Source organism: Protopterus annectens, chromosome 1.part1 (assembly GCF_019279795.1).
Source record: "Protopterus annectens isolate FY-2018-M chromosome 1.part1, PAN1.0, whole genome shotgun sequence".
Taxonomy (NCBI): Eukaryota; Metazoa; Chordata; order Ceratodontiformes; family Protopteridae; genus Protopterus; species Protopterus annectens.
Window position 1 is genome coordinate 548,164,552 of NC_056726.1, and position 16,460 is coordinate 548,181,011.

The 16,460-nt window shown below is 39.7% G+C and overlaps 1 protein-coding gene across 9 annotated transcripts in view; it reads left to right on the top strand.

Moving 5' to 3' along the window:
* The window catches only part of LOC122806326 (protein unc-13 homolog B-like), a 2,554,726-nt gene that overhangs the window by 1,095,827 nt on the left and 1,442,439 nt on the right, over positions 1–16,460 (top strand). The gene's annotated exons all lie outside the window — the stretch shown is intronic.

The window sequence follows — 16,460 nt, forward strand, 5'->3', positions numbered from 1 at the left end:
TGACAAAAAACAGTGCATAACCTCTGCCTACATCCTTCCAGGAAACAACATACATATTCTAGAGCACATCCTACACTGGATCTCCACTAACATATCTCAGGAAACCATTATTCATGGAACGTAGACTGACAAAACCTTATAGCTGACCACCCATCTACTAGTATTAACCTGTATAGATTTACTCAACTTATAACCTCCTTTGCTCACTACAACAAAATACCAGTATCATCTCTACTTTAGATTGGATCTTCATCCCAAACACTAATCTTTACTCCTCACCAGGAATCCTCCATGATTCCCTCAATGACATTTTCCCACCTGTGTATACAGACTAAATACCCACCATACAAAACAACAGCAATATAAGGAATCCCACAACTTTACTAGTTTTGACCCAGAGGACTTTAACAATATTTGTAGACCCCGTAGTGGTCTTTCCTCCACATATTACCACTAGATGAAGCCATTTTTAATTTCAGCACAGACTTCCTTGACACTGTAATAACATAGCACTTGTACAAATAGAGAAGAGTCAAAACCAAACAGGCACCCTGGTTATCCTATGCTAGCAAAACTGTCATGTAAAAAGAGCAAAAGCCTCAAGAGAATGGGTCAAAAACAAAACCGTAACATATGTACAAAACTACAAACTCCAAAACTAGCCAGGAAACAGGTAAACATCAACAGAAAGCAGTATTACTTGCATCCTTAACATAACCTAAAACATAATCCTAAAAGGTTCTAATGTTCAGTAAATAAAACCGTTCACCCTGGCACACAATACTCCAAACCCTTGCTCAGACCTCTCTCCTTTACATAATATTACCAAATTCAACTTCCACTTTTTACACTTTATAGCGACTCTTACACCCAGTTACTTACCATCCCAATACAGCATCCAAACACCAGTAGCTCCACTTTCTCCCTACAACCCATTTTTATCTTCTACATAAAACATCTGTTAACCAAAGTCGTTAAATCTTACTGCAGCTCTGAAGATAACTTGCCTTCAGTATACCTGAAGTTAGCCTTCTCTGCAATTGTATACCCAATCTTTATTCTAATCAGTTGTTACATTCAAGAATCAAATGTTCCTTTCTTATGAAAAAAAATCGATTATACTACCACATAAAGGATTTAACTATACCAAAATAACAAACTTTACACCTGTTGTCTTACTGTCATTCTCTCTTAACCAATGGAAAAACACATCATCAAACAGCTGTTACAGTACATCATGAAAACCAATTCACCCCTACCCAACATGGCTTTTGAACAGCACATAGTACAACAATTGCCCATATATCCTTCCTAGACATCATAATTAAGGCCAAACATGACAATAAATTAGTCTTTTCCATTTTTCTAGACCCCTGTAAAGCTCTCAGTCGTGTCTCAAATCTAAAACTATGATAAAAATGTCTTCCTTGGGTTCATCCAACTCCACTCTGAAATGGTTTACTTGCAATCTGTCTAATCACTGCTAATCTGCTAAAGGGCTCTCTACTTTCTCTCAGTTCCTCCCAGTGAACACTGGGGTCCCAGAAGGCTCTATCCTTTGCCTCCTTCTCTTTAATATATGCAGTAATAATTTTCACACATCTTCCCGACATCCTTATCTGATGCACTACGAAGACAATGCCACTTTCATTTGTTCAGCAGACAGTCTCACTCCTCTACAAACCATTACACAAAATGCCTTCATCTCCCTCTAAAATTGGTTCACTGACAGTCAACAATTCCTCAAACCCCCCCCCTCCAAAAAAAATACACTTACTCTTCCTCAAGTGCCTAACACTTAACAAAGACACTTTAAAATGTCTTAAATATGCAACAGAATATGGTGGGAAGATCAGACATTACAATAGTCATGGGAAAATTTGTCTGCGTATCAAAATCCTCCCATCCCCTCTTATGGCACCGTCAACCTTCATATCAAGACAAAATATTGTTTTTAAATCAGTGGCTATATTCCCTAGGAAGCATGAGGGTTCTCAGTTAACTGCCACAATGTCAAAATCAGTGAAAATACAGTCCTTACAGGGACTGACATGACAGACTAGTGAGTATCAAATAAATATGCTGAAGGACACTGTCGGCATAATGGCTATGGTCTTCAACTCCCATTCACAAGGTGTAGGGTTTGAGCCTAACATCCAGCCAATGCCTATGTAACGTTTCATGTTCTGCCCATGCATCTATGGGGTTTTCTCTTACCTCCCTAAAGTATGCTAGATGTTTTCACCTCAAACTCAACCAAAAATTGAATGGAGATGTGGGCAGTAGCATAGACTCTAGTTGGTGCCTGTTGGGAGAAGAGTTGTATAGTTCAGGTGCTTTAGGCATCATCTGTGATGTGCAGCGTCCCCTATATAAGAGAATAGGGATAATAGACAGCTTGCTGTGTCAGTGCCAGGTACACCTAAAAATTGGATCTGGGTGATATAATCACTGATGTTGACAAGAATGGGCATGGGTATTTGCCGGTGCTAAGTGGGTTGGGAATGCATGTTAACAGCAGATGAGGTCTGTATGCCTCTGTTGTGTATTACTAATGTAAAGCCCAGCAGCCAGGTACCAATTAGATACTTGCCAGTGTCCACTTGCCCAGCTTGGTGTGCTTCAGATAGTTCTGTTGAGTGAAAACTGGATGTAAAACCAAGCAACTTGCCAAACATGAACTGAGGATTGCTACACTCAGTATAGGTTCACTGACAGGCCATAGCTTGGAAGTGGATGACATGATGGTATGGAGGAGAATGGACAACTTGTGTGTCCATGAGATAAGGTGGAAGGACAAAGTAACAAAACCACTGGCTTGAGCTCTAGAGTCTACTAGCTGTATAGACTAGAAATCAGAATGCTCATATCAGAACAGGCAGAACAGGATATAAAGATTGCCTGGGTATATGTGGGTAGGTCAACAGGAATAAAGAAGGATAGGCCATTCTAATCTTCTTGATGGTGGCCAGCACATGGTCTCAGTAAGATGGAGAGAAACAGGATCACATACAGAATGGCCAACGTGCAAGTCGTGTAGAATTCCTTGTAGTTAGAAAAGGGCATTGGGGTAGAATCACTGACTGCAAAAACATCTCCATTTAAATAGTCTTCCCACAAAATTGACCACTGCTTGCAGCTGGTGGTTTGAGAAGACTCTGAAGTCAACTGAGACTAGGTTGAAGACTGGAGAGTAATCACCAGGAGTCCACGGAAATACTCAAAACTTTAGCATCTCAGAAAGAAGAGGAAGTAGGTGGCAGTGAAGAAGAATCACAGTGTCTCACATCAGCAGGTGTGAGGAATCACAGTGCCTCACATCAGCAGGTGTGAGGAATCACAGTGCCTCACATCAGCAGGTGTGAGGAATCACAGTGCCTCACATCAGCAGGTGTGAGGAATCACAGTGCCTCACATCAGCAGGTGTGAGGAATCACAGTGCCTCACATCAGCAGGTGTGAGGAATCACAGTGCCTCACATCAGCAGGTGTGAGGAATCACAGTGCCTCACATCAGCAGGTGTGAGGAATCACAGTGCCTCACATCAGCAGGTGTGAGGAATCACAGTGCCTCACATCAGCAGGTGTGAGGAATCACAGTGCCTCACATCAGCAGGTGTGAGGAATCACAGTGCCTCACATCAGCAGGTGTGAGGAATCACAGTGCCTCACATCAGCAGGTGTGAGGACTGCAGAACAGGAATGAAAATAAGGTAGAAAAGGAAAGATGAAATGCAAAATTTCAGGAATGTATAAATGACAGCAACAACAAAAAAGGAGTGCAGGAACAAGTGGGAGCTAGAAAGGGCAGACTTTGCAAAGTAGTAGTATTGGTTGGCTATCAAAGAGACTAAGAATGGAGTTGCAGTAGCAAACAAGGCATCAGCGGCACTCTACCATCAATCAAGTCAGTGGATGGCACTCAAAAACTCTGTTCGGTTGCAAGGCAAAGACAAAAAGATAAAGAAATTAATCATCAGAAACCAGTTATAAGTGGTGCCGGTAACAACCTGCTCAGCAGTCCACAGGGCATCAAAGGCAGATGGAAGGAGTGCTTTCAGCAACTTCTAAATGAAGAAAAAAAAACACAGAAGCCACACTGCCTCAGATGCAACCTACACTGAAAGAGTTAAAAGAGCCCACTCTAGAAGTAAAAGCAGAAATAAGGAAAAAATAAGTCTGGGAAAGCAGCACCTTCAGATAAGATCACAGCAGATCAAGACTTCAGGGGGAAAATGGCTCCTGAGGGTAGTCATAGCAGTATGGACATAAATGTGTATTCTAGCTGTCTGGAGAATAAGCATTCTAGTGCCAGTGTGCAAGAACAAAGGGGACATTCAATTCTGTGGGTAAATGTGTATGTATTAAACTCTTGTAACACTGAATGGAAGTGCTGGAGAACTTGATTGATTACTGAATACAGAGTAAGAAAGTAAGATGGGAGATGAGCAGTTTGGATTCGGAACACAATGCAGCACAACTGACCTAATGTTTGCATTGAGACAGGTAGTAGAGAAGGAGCAAGAAATGAGGCGGAGTGCAACTTGATATAGACTTGGAGAAAGCATATGGGAAGGTCCCAAGGAAGCTGATTTAGGTAGTCCTATGATGGCTTAAAGTGATAAAAGGACTGGTAGAATTAGTGCAGTCTATGTACAAGGACCCAATGACCCAAGGCATATAGTGATTGGACACAGAGGGGCTCCTGGTGGGAGTGGGTGTTCATTAGGGTTCAGCTGAGAACCCACTGCTGTTCATATCAGTGATAAATTGTATTAGCAAATAAGTCACAGGAGAGAGAAGCAAAGCTGTTGTATGCAGATGATGTGGTATTGCAAGCAGACTCTGAAAAGGAACGTCAGCAAATAACAGGGTAGTGGAATACAAAATTTAAAGCAGAAGGGATGAGACTGAATACAGTCAAGGCAGTTGTCAAGAGAGCAAATGGGGAATAATCAGAAGAATCTGAAAACTGATTTGTGTCTTGTTTGTGTCTTTCGGCTTTTCCCGGTTAGGGGTCGCCACAGCGGAACTCCGGTCCGCTAATGATTGGCAGTTGATTTTTACATACCGCCTTGCCAGGCCTGACGCACAACCTTTAACGAAGGCACGCTCATTCACGCATGTCTCCACACAAAAGACGCTCTAGCTGAGAATCAAACTGGACAGTGTCTTACTATGAGGTGACAACGCTACCGCAGCACCACCACTGATATAGAAGGGAAAATAATGGACCAGTGTAATTGTTTCACTTACCAGGTAGGACTGTTTGGTGAGAAAGGAATTATAAATGAGGAGGTGAAACGTAGAATCAGAGGCACTGCTGCCAACTCGCACAGTGTATCAGGGGTACTATCTGAGAAAAATATCAAAGAAGCTGAAAAGTAAGGTCTACAATGCAGTGGCATGGTCAGTATTACTGTATAGTACAAAACCCTAACAATGAAGGCAGAGCAATTGAAGCTAGAGATGAGGGAGGCAAAGTGCCTGAGATGGGTGGTAGGAAGCACACTGTGGGGTAGAGAAAATGATAATATCATAGCAGAATCCGCAGTAGTTACAATTGCAAAGACTGTCAGAGAGAATAGATTATGGTGATTCAGGCACATGTACAGGAAAGTAGAAGACAATTTGTTGAAGAAATTTGAGAGAGACAGGAAACAAGAACATCCAGTAAAGAGATGGATCAATTGCACGAGACAAGACCTGCAACAGTCAAGTTATGAATGTTGAGGATGGTTGGGGAGCGGCATTGAGTCAGGAGAGATGGTGGCAGTTAACACCTCAACCCCATGAAGGAAAAGGGAAAAACAGTGTTTGATATGGAATAGGACTAACCCACTGAATTAATTGCAAAAATTGTTTTTAAACTGGAACTGTCTTGTAATTCATTGTATTGCTTATCTCGGATACCATTGTGGCTTATAATAGACAGAGACATCTAACTAAGCATAAACCCCTCAGCTTTAGATAGTAGACATGCTCGGAGTTTGTGTAGGGAGTCTGCAGTTGAAACCAGTATTCTTTTGTTAGCACATGGTCAGCTACTGGTTTATTTTCTTCCCTTGTTTGGTACAGAATTGTTTTAATTTTTCCCAGAATCTGATCTATGGGATCTGAAAATCCTGTCTAGTTTCAATTGTGATTATGTGCAGAGGCAGTAGTATGGGTTTGAGCTCCCAGAATGCTAGCTGACACAACTTTGAGAGAATGTAATTTAAATTCAGAGGCCGTCTGTCATTAAGGCGTTGTAGATTGGACTGCCTCATTATTACACACAAACTAGGGGTGTGTAACTAGATACTCTTAGTTTAAAAAACAAGCTTGTGTATGGGACTGGGATTAATATGTAGAAGAGCAATAGGAAGCTGTGCTTTTCCAGTGTGCAATGTAATGTGGAAAACCGGAACATCATATTCTGTATTTGTAAGCTGGGACTTTGCAGTGTTTTCAAGTCATTTGAAATGAAAAATAAAAAAAAGCAGTCAAGATTTTTAAACAATTGAAATATATAATTGCATTTAGAATAATATGCCATTAATCAGAGTGCATTAACCAGTGTGTTGTTCAGGCTATAGTTTAAAACAATACTACAGATCTGTACAGTGAATACTCTGCTGAGAGATGTGAAGACTTTGGCTGTAAAAGAAAGCTAGTGCAGTGTTCTCCTCCTGTAGCTTGGAGTACATTAGACAGGGTGCTATTAAACTGAGAGTTGCAAGAGAATAAAGGTAAATAGTTTCACAGAATTTATGAATATGTTGCCTTTCATAAGCAAGTTGATGTAGATGAATGGATATGTTGAAAAGGATAACCATGTAATATGCTGTTACTATGTGATCAGATGGGAGTCATTAAGGACTAGACTGTGAATGGGTAAAATGTGATACATTAAAAAAAAGCATGTCATTGGTGAGGTCCACTGTAAGAACTAGTGCTTCTGATTTTAAGAATATTAATAATCTTATTGCTAAACAGCTAAGTGTCTGTGTACTCCTTAACCACACAGGAAGACAATTGTGCATCTGGGATGCAAATGCAGAAAAGGTCATTAATGTGTGCCCTTTATCTCCCAAAGATACCTGTCCCTGTAGCTGTTAATCTCAGTGTGTGATTTTACTTGATGGCTTACAGTCTGCTAACAGTTAATAGACAGTAGTCAGTAAGCTGAAACTTATGCATAGGGATGCACAGCAGATGCTCCTCCCTTCCTCTACAATTTGGAAGCCCCTAACCCTCTTTAATGTGCTTACACCAGTGTTCTTTTGGGGAACCAGTAGCTTAAATCAAAAGCCTTTATTCAGACTTCATTGCAAAGTATGTCATTCATGCATTGAATGAGTGGCAGAATGTTGGAATGTGGTATTCCAGCTAATATGTTATGACCGATTTGTCAGTTGCTCCTTTGACTTCTGGTCAAAAGTATGAGGAATGTTTGTTATGAAGTGTTAGCTATGTTAAAATTTTTGTTCTCAAGTGCTCTGCATGAGTTTTGATTTATAGAGTTAGGTCCAGCTGGGACACCCCAGTATCTAAAAGCCCATACTGTTTCATACACATCATATCCAGGACAAGTGACTTCTATCTTAAGGTGATTCCATTTTCTACCTGGAATACTGTACAAGAGAAAATGCATTTTGTATTCGGGGTGTTAAGCAATAGGCATTTGTCCTGTAACTAGTCATTCAAGGCAGGCAGATCATCCTGTAATGTAGTTAGAATATAAAACACTGATGATACAGTTCCCTATAACCGCACTGTCATCTATATTATTACATTAAGGGAGGATATATATAGTGAGTCAGTTCATTACTCAGAATAGAAAGAGTACAAACCTAAAATGGAGCTCTAAGAAGGCCTCATGATAAGGTTGTCGAGGGTATGACAGGATATGTTATCTTGGCACAGCTAAAAATGAGATATTCTAGTTATAGGGATTGAACGCCATCAAGGGCAGGATACTGCCTTGATACTATATATGTATATCTGATGTCAGTGGATGCTCTCCAGTCAATGGGTGACTGAAATTGTGAAGTCACCCCCCTTCAGCTATTTAAATGTATTGGCCCTCCCAATGTATTCCATAGAACTAGAATACAAACTGCACACCCCCATCCAGTCCATCTTGTTCCTTTAAAATTAGTGGCTATCCCCTTAGATTGCTTGAGTTACCACTTCTTTCATATCTAACTGCTTAGTTCACACTGCACCTCTTAGAATATTAGCACATTTTTTCAGTTTTACCTTTAAAGTCTGCAACATCTGGTCAAAGACCACCAGTCACTGGAGAGCCCACATTCTGCCTCCCAGTAGTCATCTTAGGATTTGTGCTTCTGTTTTGCTGTTTTTGACAGAAAGAGCACAGGGACATTATTTCCCAGAGAGTGCTGCTTACCAGAAAGCTAGATAACTCCTGCATAGGTGCCAGCTTGGAATTTGTGGTTCTGTTTTTCTCCTGGTGTGAAAAGGAGCAGACTGCATAGATTCCTGACTGTAACTGATTGGGCAGCGAGTGTCTGTGTGGGACTTTCCTGATTGGTCTGGTTGCTATTCAAGGCATGTACCAGGAAAAGACAACAACAAGCATACAGACCCCTGCATCGTCTGGGACAAGACTATTAATAAGCAAAGAGCCTGTGGCCTGCTTCGTAGCTTGGGATTGGTGCTACTATTGATTCTAGTTAAGAAGAAGCAAAGGGGCATTGTAACCCAACAGCATGAAGCTGTAGTTGAGACCAGCAGTCGTCGTCACGGCTTGTAGTCAATTAGGTGAATCCCCACTATTCCTCACTCTTGACAAAGATAATTCTTTATGCTTTTCAGCTAAGTACTTCTTGACTAGCTACTGTCTAACTTAACTTCAGAATACATCTCTAAATACATCATTTGTAAATTATCCGACTCCATAGTTTCCCCTTGAGTGTTTGGCAGTGCCATGTACAGCTATGCAGGCTCCTAGAATTGACATTTTTCTTGTAAAAGAACTTTGGAATTTTGCTAATACCTAGTTGCACACTGGGCAACTAGTTTGCAGTGAGAAGCACTGCCCCCATAGTTGCAAAATAGATATTTCTGACTTTACTTTATATTCTCACTGCAATTATCCAGTTATTAAAAAAGGGCCTCTTACTTTGATATGAACTTTTCGATCATTTCTGTTACCACCCTGGAGGATATGGGCAATCTGATTCAATGAAGAAATTGCTTCATGTTCACTGACAACCAGCTAACTCTCAAACTGATAAGGTATGTGAGGGGATGTATGTATGCAATGTTGATGGAAGCAAAGCTCTCACATAAAAGCACTCCTAATGTCCATACCTTTCAACCTTGAAGTGTAAGAAATCTGGACAAAGCCTAAAATAATTGGGGGGGGGGGCAAAGGCCATAAAATAGGAACAGGTTTTAAATATTGCTCTTACAAACTTAAAAAGTTGCTAAAATAACACGATACATGTTAACATGCATTTTCTGAAGGATATGAAGTCTGAAACTCAAATGTATTTAATTATTTAGTGATTTCACTCCCTCAGTGATTTGACAGAAAAATGTAAATTTTATGCATAACAGACCGAAGATATGAGACAAAAATATGGACATTCTGTAAAAGTCTGTACAGTTGATAGGTATGCTAATGTCAATCAGACTGTCAGTAGTACATCCGCTGCACCCATCACTGACGGTACAAAGCAGACACATCAACACAAATATGCAGAGGCACTTAAATTTAACAGTCCTTAAATGCCAAAGATGTCCCAGATGAAGTACACATAGCAAATGCCCTGAATGTGCTCTATCAAAACAACACCCAAATCAACACATACAAACACATCTCATGGGGACTCTACTTCTAAGCCCATAAAGCAAGCCACCACACAGTCCAATATTCTGGACACTGCAGACTCCATTATGAGGCACATTGATGTTCCTCCCACCAGACTGAGTATGAAGGAAGTCACGGTCAGTTGCTTATCAATGACCAGGATCTGCCACGTTACGCTTGCACTTGGGTCACTGGACCACAAGTGCCAGTATGACTCGGTCATAGTCCATGTAAATGAGACGAGATGTATATGGAGTTCTAGGATTATATGTCCCAGGCTGGAGGTTGGGTGAGTGTAAGCAGCTCTAATGCACTCCAACCCACCCACCACTGTCACTAACTGACCAAGGAGATGTTTTAGGATAAGCAGTGATGGTTGCTAGTAAACCACCAACACAGCTATAGAAATATCACTGTCATGGCAAAAACTGCTGTTAAATAACTTTTGTTATTGAAACATGCCCTTTCTCTCAGCGGTCCAGCAGAAGTGCAGTATACTGTCACAAACGTGATGTGCAATCCGTAATACGCCAGCACTGTGTCAAAGAATAACTCACCTCTGTACTATATTGGCTGTGACACATTCGCTAAGCCTTGATGGCTTGAGTTGCCACTTCCTCTAGATACGACTTGCAGAGCCTGAACAGACTTACTCTTATTACTAATGGAGTACACTGTTGTATAGCTGAAAGTCAGAATACAGTTCTTATAATTCCATTTTATATGGCTAATAGCAATGTAGTGTACCAGAATGTGATTGAGTAAATAAATGGTGTTTATTCACAGCATGCTAATAAGCATACTGCTTCAGAAAGCTTTATGATTTTGTGTACTGTTGAAAGGGAAGCTGCTGTGTGGATGTAAGTTAGATCACCTCACAAGTAACTGTGCTATTTTTGGATATACGTTACTGAATGTGTTAACAATGTACAACACCATGGAGAAATAGTACTCATCAAATGCTTATATTTAGAACAGTATGATTCTGGTTTGTAGTGATTATACTGTTCTCACTGTGTTAAGAATAATGCACTCAGCATAAGATGTTTTTCTTTCATGCCCAGGGAATTTTTAAAGTTTGGCAATGACAAGGCTGTGAAATATAACCATGATCTGTTCCTGTTGAAAGCTTTACTGTAGTCATTAGGGATATTGCCTTTATTCTTATTAAGTTGAAGCATAGTACACATCAGAAAGGCCTTTAAAACCTTGAATATGTGCATTTTGTACTTTCCCGGAGACTAAACTATGATGGGTGGTGTACATCTGGGGAGCTCATGAATTGTAAAAGAAGCCACCAGCAAGGCTCCAAGGAAAATTCCCTGTTATTTTCAGGCACCAGCAACACTGCAAACTCTGTTATTTGAAGGCTTATGCAAGTACTCCAGCTGTAATGTGTCCCTTTGGTGAGCCTTGCACTTTCATAGTCACTGTCAAGTGTTTGTTTAGGTTCTTAAATGAATGCAGTTATCTTATAAACCAGCAGTGACCAGTAAATCAGTATAACCAGCAAGCATGTCTCATTTAAAAGTTAAGTACAAGTGTAAGTATACGTACTGTAATAGCAGAAGTCCTATTAGATCACTGTTACAGTAGCCTAAGCTGTATGGGCCCTAGCCTTATGAGTGGCCAGCTTTTCAAAGCTTAAAATCACCTTCCACTTAAACTGTCAAGGGCTTAAGAGGACCTTCATATAAAGACAGCTAGAGGGTGCACATTACACCACAGTTTTTTTTTTTGCTGCCAAAGAGCACTCCTTCACCAGGCGCTGTGGAACTGGCACTCAGCAATCCTTCGAGGGTGGGCAGATTGAAGTCCCCTTTTGGGGAAAACCTTATAGATGTGTGTGTGTATATGTGTGTGTGTGTGTGTGTTTGTATGTGCATGTTTCTCCTCAGGAAAACTTGTATTTTCTTATCTGAAATATGCTGTTTTCCTAGGAAACATTTTATTTTAGTACTGTCAGTGAGCTTCTAAGGAAAGGTCATGTGCAAATGCATGTGTGAACATTTTGTGTGGAAAGTTTTGTTTATTGGCTAAATATTACTTAGGCTTCATGTATTTCTGTGTGTTGGGGTAAGATAATGTGCTTGTGGGGGAATGCCAGTGGTTTGCTTACCCTCAGTATCACTTGTTTTGTACATACCTATTGCCAGTTAATCCAGGCTGTGCTATCCAAGCCTCTTTCTCAGTGTCCCTATGGAGCAACCATTGTTCTGTATGGCTTTTTACCTCCCCCATCCTCAAGAAAAGAAAATTGTCATGGAATCCTTGGGTATTAGGCTGGCTTCTGTTGTGCCGCTGTCACTGTGGGGTAACTGTGCTGTGCCCATTCGTTGCTCCTCAGACTGCCCATCTTCTTCCTCCATATCATGGTGTAACAGATGCAGCCACATCCCCTGCAGCTATAGGGATACCCCTAGTATACAAGGAAGGACTACTGTTGTCAGTCTCAGGGGAAGTGCAAGGTTCTTCACTTAGCTGGGATAGAGATTCTGCATCTGGGATTAGAATGCCTTCTGAGAATTTCTCATTTTCCAGAGATATTCCCAGGAAAAGTGAAGATAGTGAGAACTCTTTCCAGTCTCCTGTTTCTGTTTCTATGGAGACTGAGGATGGACTGGGATTTGTTAAGGAGCTCATTGGTGCTCTTTCTTTGCCTTCTGTTTCTTCAGGCAAGAAAAGAGAGTTCCTTCTCCTTCTGCCCCGATTTTCAGTCAGATGTAAGGCATTACAGGGAAGGGCTGTAGGCCAGGAATTTCGTCTCAGTCTGAACACTGTGATTCTGAAGAAGATTTGATGTCGGATTTCTCTACTGAAGATTTGACCATTTTTTTTTAACCAGTGGGAGTAGAATGAAATTCTAATGGCTGACAAAATGTCCTGTGATTTGTTACAGTTGGACATGCGTAAATCTGTAGCTGTTCCCCATGTGTTGCCTGCTTTAGACAATTTAGAGAACATTTTTCATCACTGTTTCTGGTTTACCTCACAAAGGCTGAGAGGTTATAGAGAGGGTACCTCAGACTATTGTTTTCTAATTCTAAAGCAGACCCAGCAGTGATTTCTTTATATACAACTGCTTCTGCTAAGCAGTTTACCAATGCTAACTCCATTCCCTCTGAAAGCATTAGATAAGTCGGGGAAGAAAATGTGTTCTTCTTAAACTATAACATTCAGGATTTTGAACTATCAAGCCCATATGCTAAAGTTCTGCTTCTGTCTTTTGAGAACATGCAGAAGTTAATGGTTAACATTATCTCTTCTAAGTTAAAAAAAACAATCTTTGAATACTTCTTTGTCTACTTCTCATGTTGCTATGCATAATTTAAAGTATAGTAAAAAAGAGTACGAACCACATGAACGCCAACCAAATAAAAATCAGGAACCAGTGGTCAAGGCAAAAAAGTGATGAGCTGTTTAGCGTAACACAGTTTATGCAACGCTTTTGTCAAGAGACTTCATAAGAAAACATAATCCACTTGTAAAAACAATGGTTAAGTAACCAAACCAATTAAATAATTAATTAGTACAAATGACTTAATGCGAGAATTTTTTAAAAAGACAAGACCAAAAACAAACAAAACATAAAAACAATATGTTAAACTTAAAAAAGGTTAAAAACTTAATCCAAATAAGTAATAAGGTCAAAATGTTTGTTTAAATTTAATTTTCTATATTTTAAAAAAACATTTAATGTTCACAGCCTCATTTAATCCAGGCTTCCTGTCAGCACCAAGTTTGATCTGCCATAAAGTCTCTTTCTGTTCAAGATCATTTTTAAAATCCCCACCCCTCAAATCCATTTGCCCAACTTCAAGAATGGAAAATAGAAATTTCTTACACTTCATACATTCTAAGGAATGTCTACAAAGGGCATTTTTAGAGTCCTTACTTTTGATACTGTAAATGTGTTCTCTCATGCGTTCCCGCAAGGTGCGAGTGGTCATACCGACTTAAAACGCCGGACAACCACTGCACATAGTAATGTATATACTACCCCCCTGGTTAAACAATTGACAAAACCAGGAACCTCAAATGTCACGTTCAAATGCTCTAGCATGACATAAGGGCCTTCAAAGATGTACCTACAAAAATTACATTGTTCACATTTGAACATACCTTTTCTGTGTGTTAAATGTCTATTATCTTTACAACCTACGTGAACATTTTCTAATAACCTTTTGAAATTAAATTGGTTCTTGTAGACAAATTTGGGTCGATCCCCCAGTACCTTAACTAAATCTGAATTTCCTTTTAAAATGTTCCAGTTTTTTCCAATAAGTTCTTGATACCAAAACAATCCACCATCATATCAAGTGAACAAACAACACCAAAAAAAAACTGTTAAAATTTTTTTATCACTAATTTCCCTGGAAGTTATTAAAGGTGCCCTCAAAATTGCTGGATAAAGTAATTCTCGTTTGTTAAGAATATCAGAACTCAGACTGTTCAAATAAACTTTGTCATATCCCCTATTGACAAACATTGTTACAATGAGTTCAAATTCTGTTAATAAATCACTATCCTTAGTGGTTATACGACAAGCTCTAATAAATTGTCCCTTAGGAATGTTTTTCTTGACATGTTTGGGATGGTTACTGTTGTAGTGTAAGAAACCATTAGAAAAATTTTCTTTATGAAAAATTCTACTCTGGAACCTATTTTCTATACTGTCCCACCAAAGAGTAACGTCTAAAAAGTTAACCCGGTGGTCTCTTTCACTTAATAAGAATTTCTAAAATTCAGATGACTTGACATCAGTCAAAAAAGAATCCACCACATCTGGTGTGCCCTCAATGATTCAAAAAAAGATCATCTACAAACCTGGAATAAAAAAGTATCTTGTAATACTTCCCAATCTCAGCTAAAGCATTAGTTTCCCACCAAGCCATGACTACATTAGCATACGCAGGGGCAGCTGCTGACCCCATAGCAACCCCTCTTCTTTGCTTGTAGTATGTATCTTCAAATATAAAAAAGTGTTGTTTAAAATGATGTCCACCAAGCTACAGACTAAAGAAATCGTTCCTGTTCTCATTTTGAAATGCTTAGTTAGAAAGCTACGAACTGCTTCAACTCCTTCATCATGAGGGATACATGTAAGTAAAGATATGACATCAATGGAAAACATAACATGCTCAACCAGATTTAAATCAACTACCTCAGAAAATATTCTAAGTTTGTTTAAAAAGTCCCAAGAGTCTTTTAAATAAGACTGTAAATTCTGTAGTAAGGGACTTAATAGAGCATCAACCACCAAAGCAATTCCTTCCGTTACAGAATATAGTGAAGAAACAATAGGTCTAAATGGGGGATTAACCAGGTCCTTATGAATTTTAGGGATGCCAAATAACACCCCAACTTTAGGTTTTTCAACAACATAATAATCATACATTTTAAAATCCATGTCCTCAGACATTAAAGCCTCGTAAAGAAATGAATGAATATTCCGGTAGCTACGATGTATGTCAAATAAACGTACTTTCTCATACTCAACCGTGTTGTTCAAAATATTTAACATACTTTATTTATATTTAACAACGTTCATAACAACGTTACCCCCTTTCTCACTCTTCATAAATCTGTGGTGGGATTTTTATCTAAGTTTGTTAAGAGCCTTACGCTCTTTGTGGGTCAAATTATTAAGCCATTTCCCTTTTGTTTTTAAAAATTCTGAAAGTTCTTGTATGCAAACTTCCTCAAAAACTCTAATGGTGTTATTTAAGGAAGGTGTGTAAGTGAAGGTTCCACTCATTGCTCCTCAGACTGCCCATCTTCTTCCTCCATATCATGGTGTAACAGATGCAGCCATATCCCCTGCAGCTATAAGGATACCCCTAGTACACAAGGAAGGACCACTGTTATCAGTCTCAGGGGAAGTGCAAGGTTCTTCACTTAGCTGGGATAGGGATCCTGCATCTGGGATTAGAATGCCTTCTGAGAATTTCTCATTTTCCAGAGATATTCCCAGGAAAAGTGAAGATAGTGAGAACTCTTTCCAGTCTCCTGTTTCTGTTTCTATGGAGACTGAGGATGGACTGGGATTTGTTAAGGAGCTCAGTGGTGCTCTTTCTTTGCCTTCTGTTTCTTCAGGCAAGAAAAGAGAGAGTTCCTTCTCCTTCTGCCCCGATTTTCAGTCAGATGTAAGGCATTACAGGGAAGGGCTGTAGGCCAGGAATTTCGTCTCAGTCTGAACACTGTGATTCTGAAGAAGATTTGATGTCGGATTTCTCTACTGAAGATTTGACCATTTTTTTTAACCAGTGGGAGTAGAATGAAATTCAGATGGCTGACAAAATGTCCTATGATTTGTTACAGTTGGACATGCGTAAATCTGTAGCTGTTCCCCATGTGTTGCCTGCTTTAGACAATTTAGAGAACATTTTTCATCACTGTTTCTGCTTTACCTCACAAAGGCTGAGAGGTTATATATAGAGGGTACCTCAGACTCTTGTTTTCTAATTCTAAAGCAGACCCAGCAGTGATTTCTTTATATACAACTGCTTCTGCTAAGCAGTTTACCGATGTTAACTCCATTCCCTCTGAAAGTATTAGATAAGTCGGGGAAGAAAATGTGTTCTTCTTAAACTATAACATTCAGGATTTTGAACTATCAAGCCCATGTGCTAAAGTTC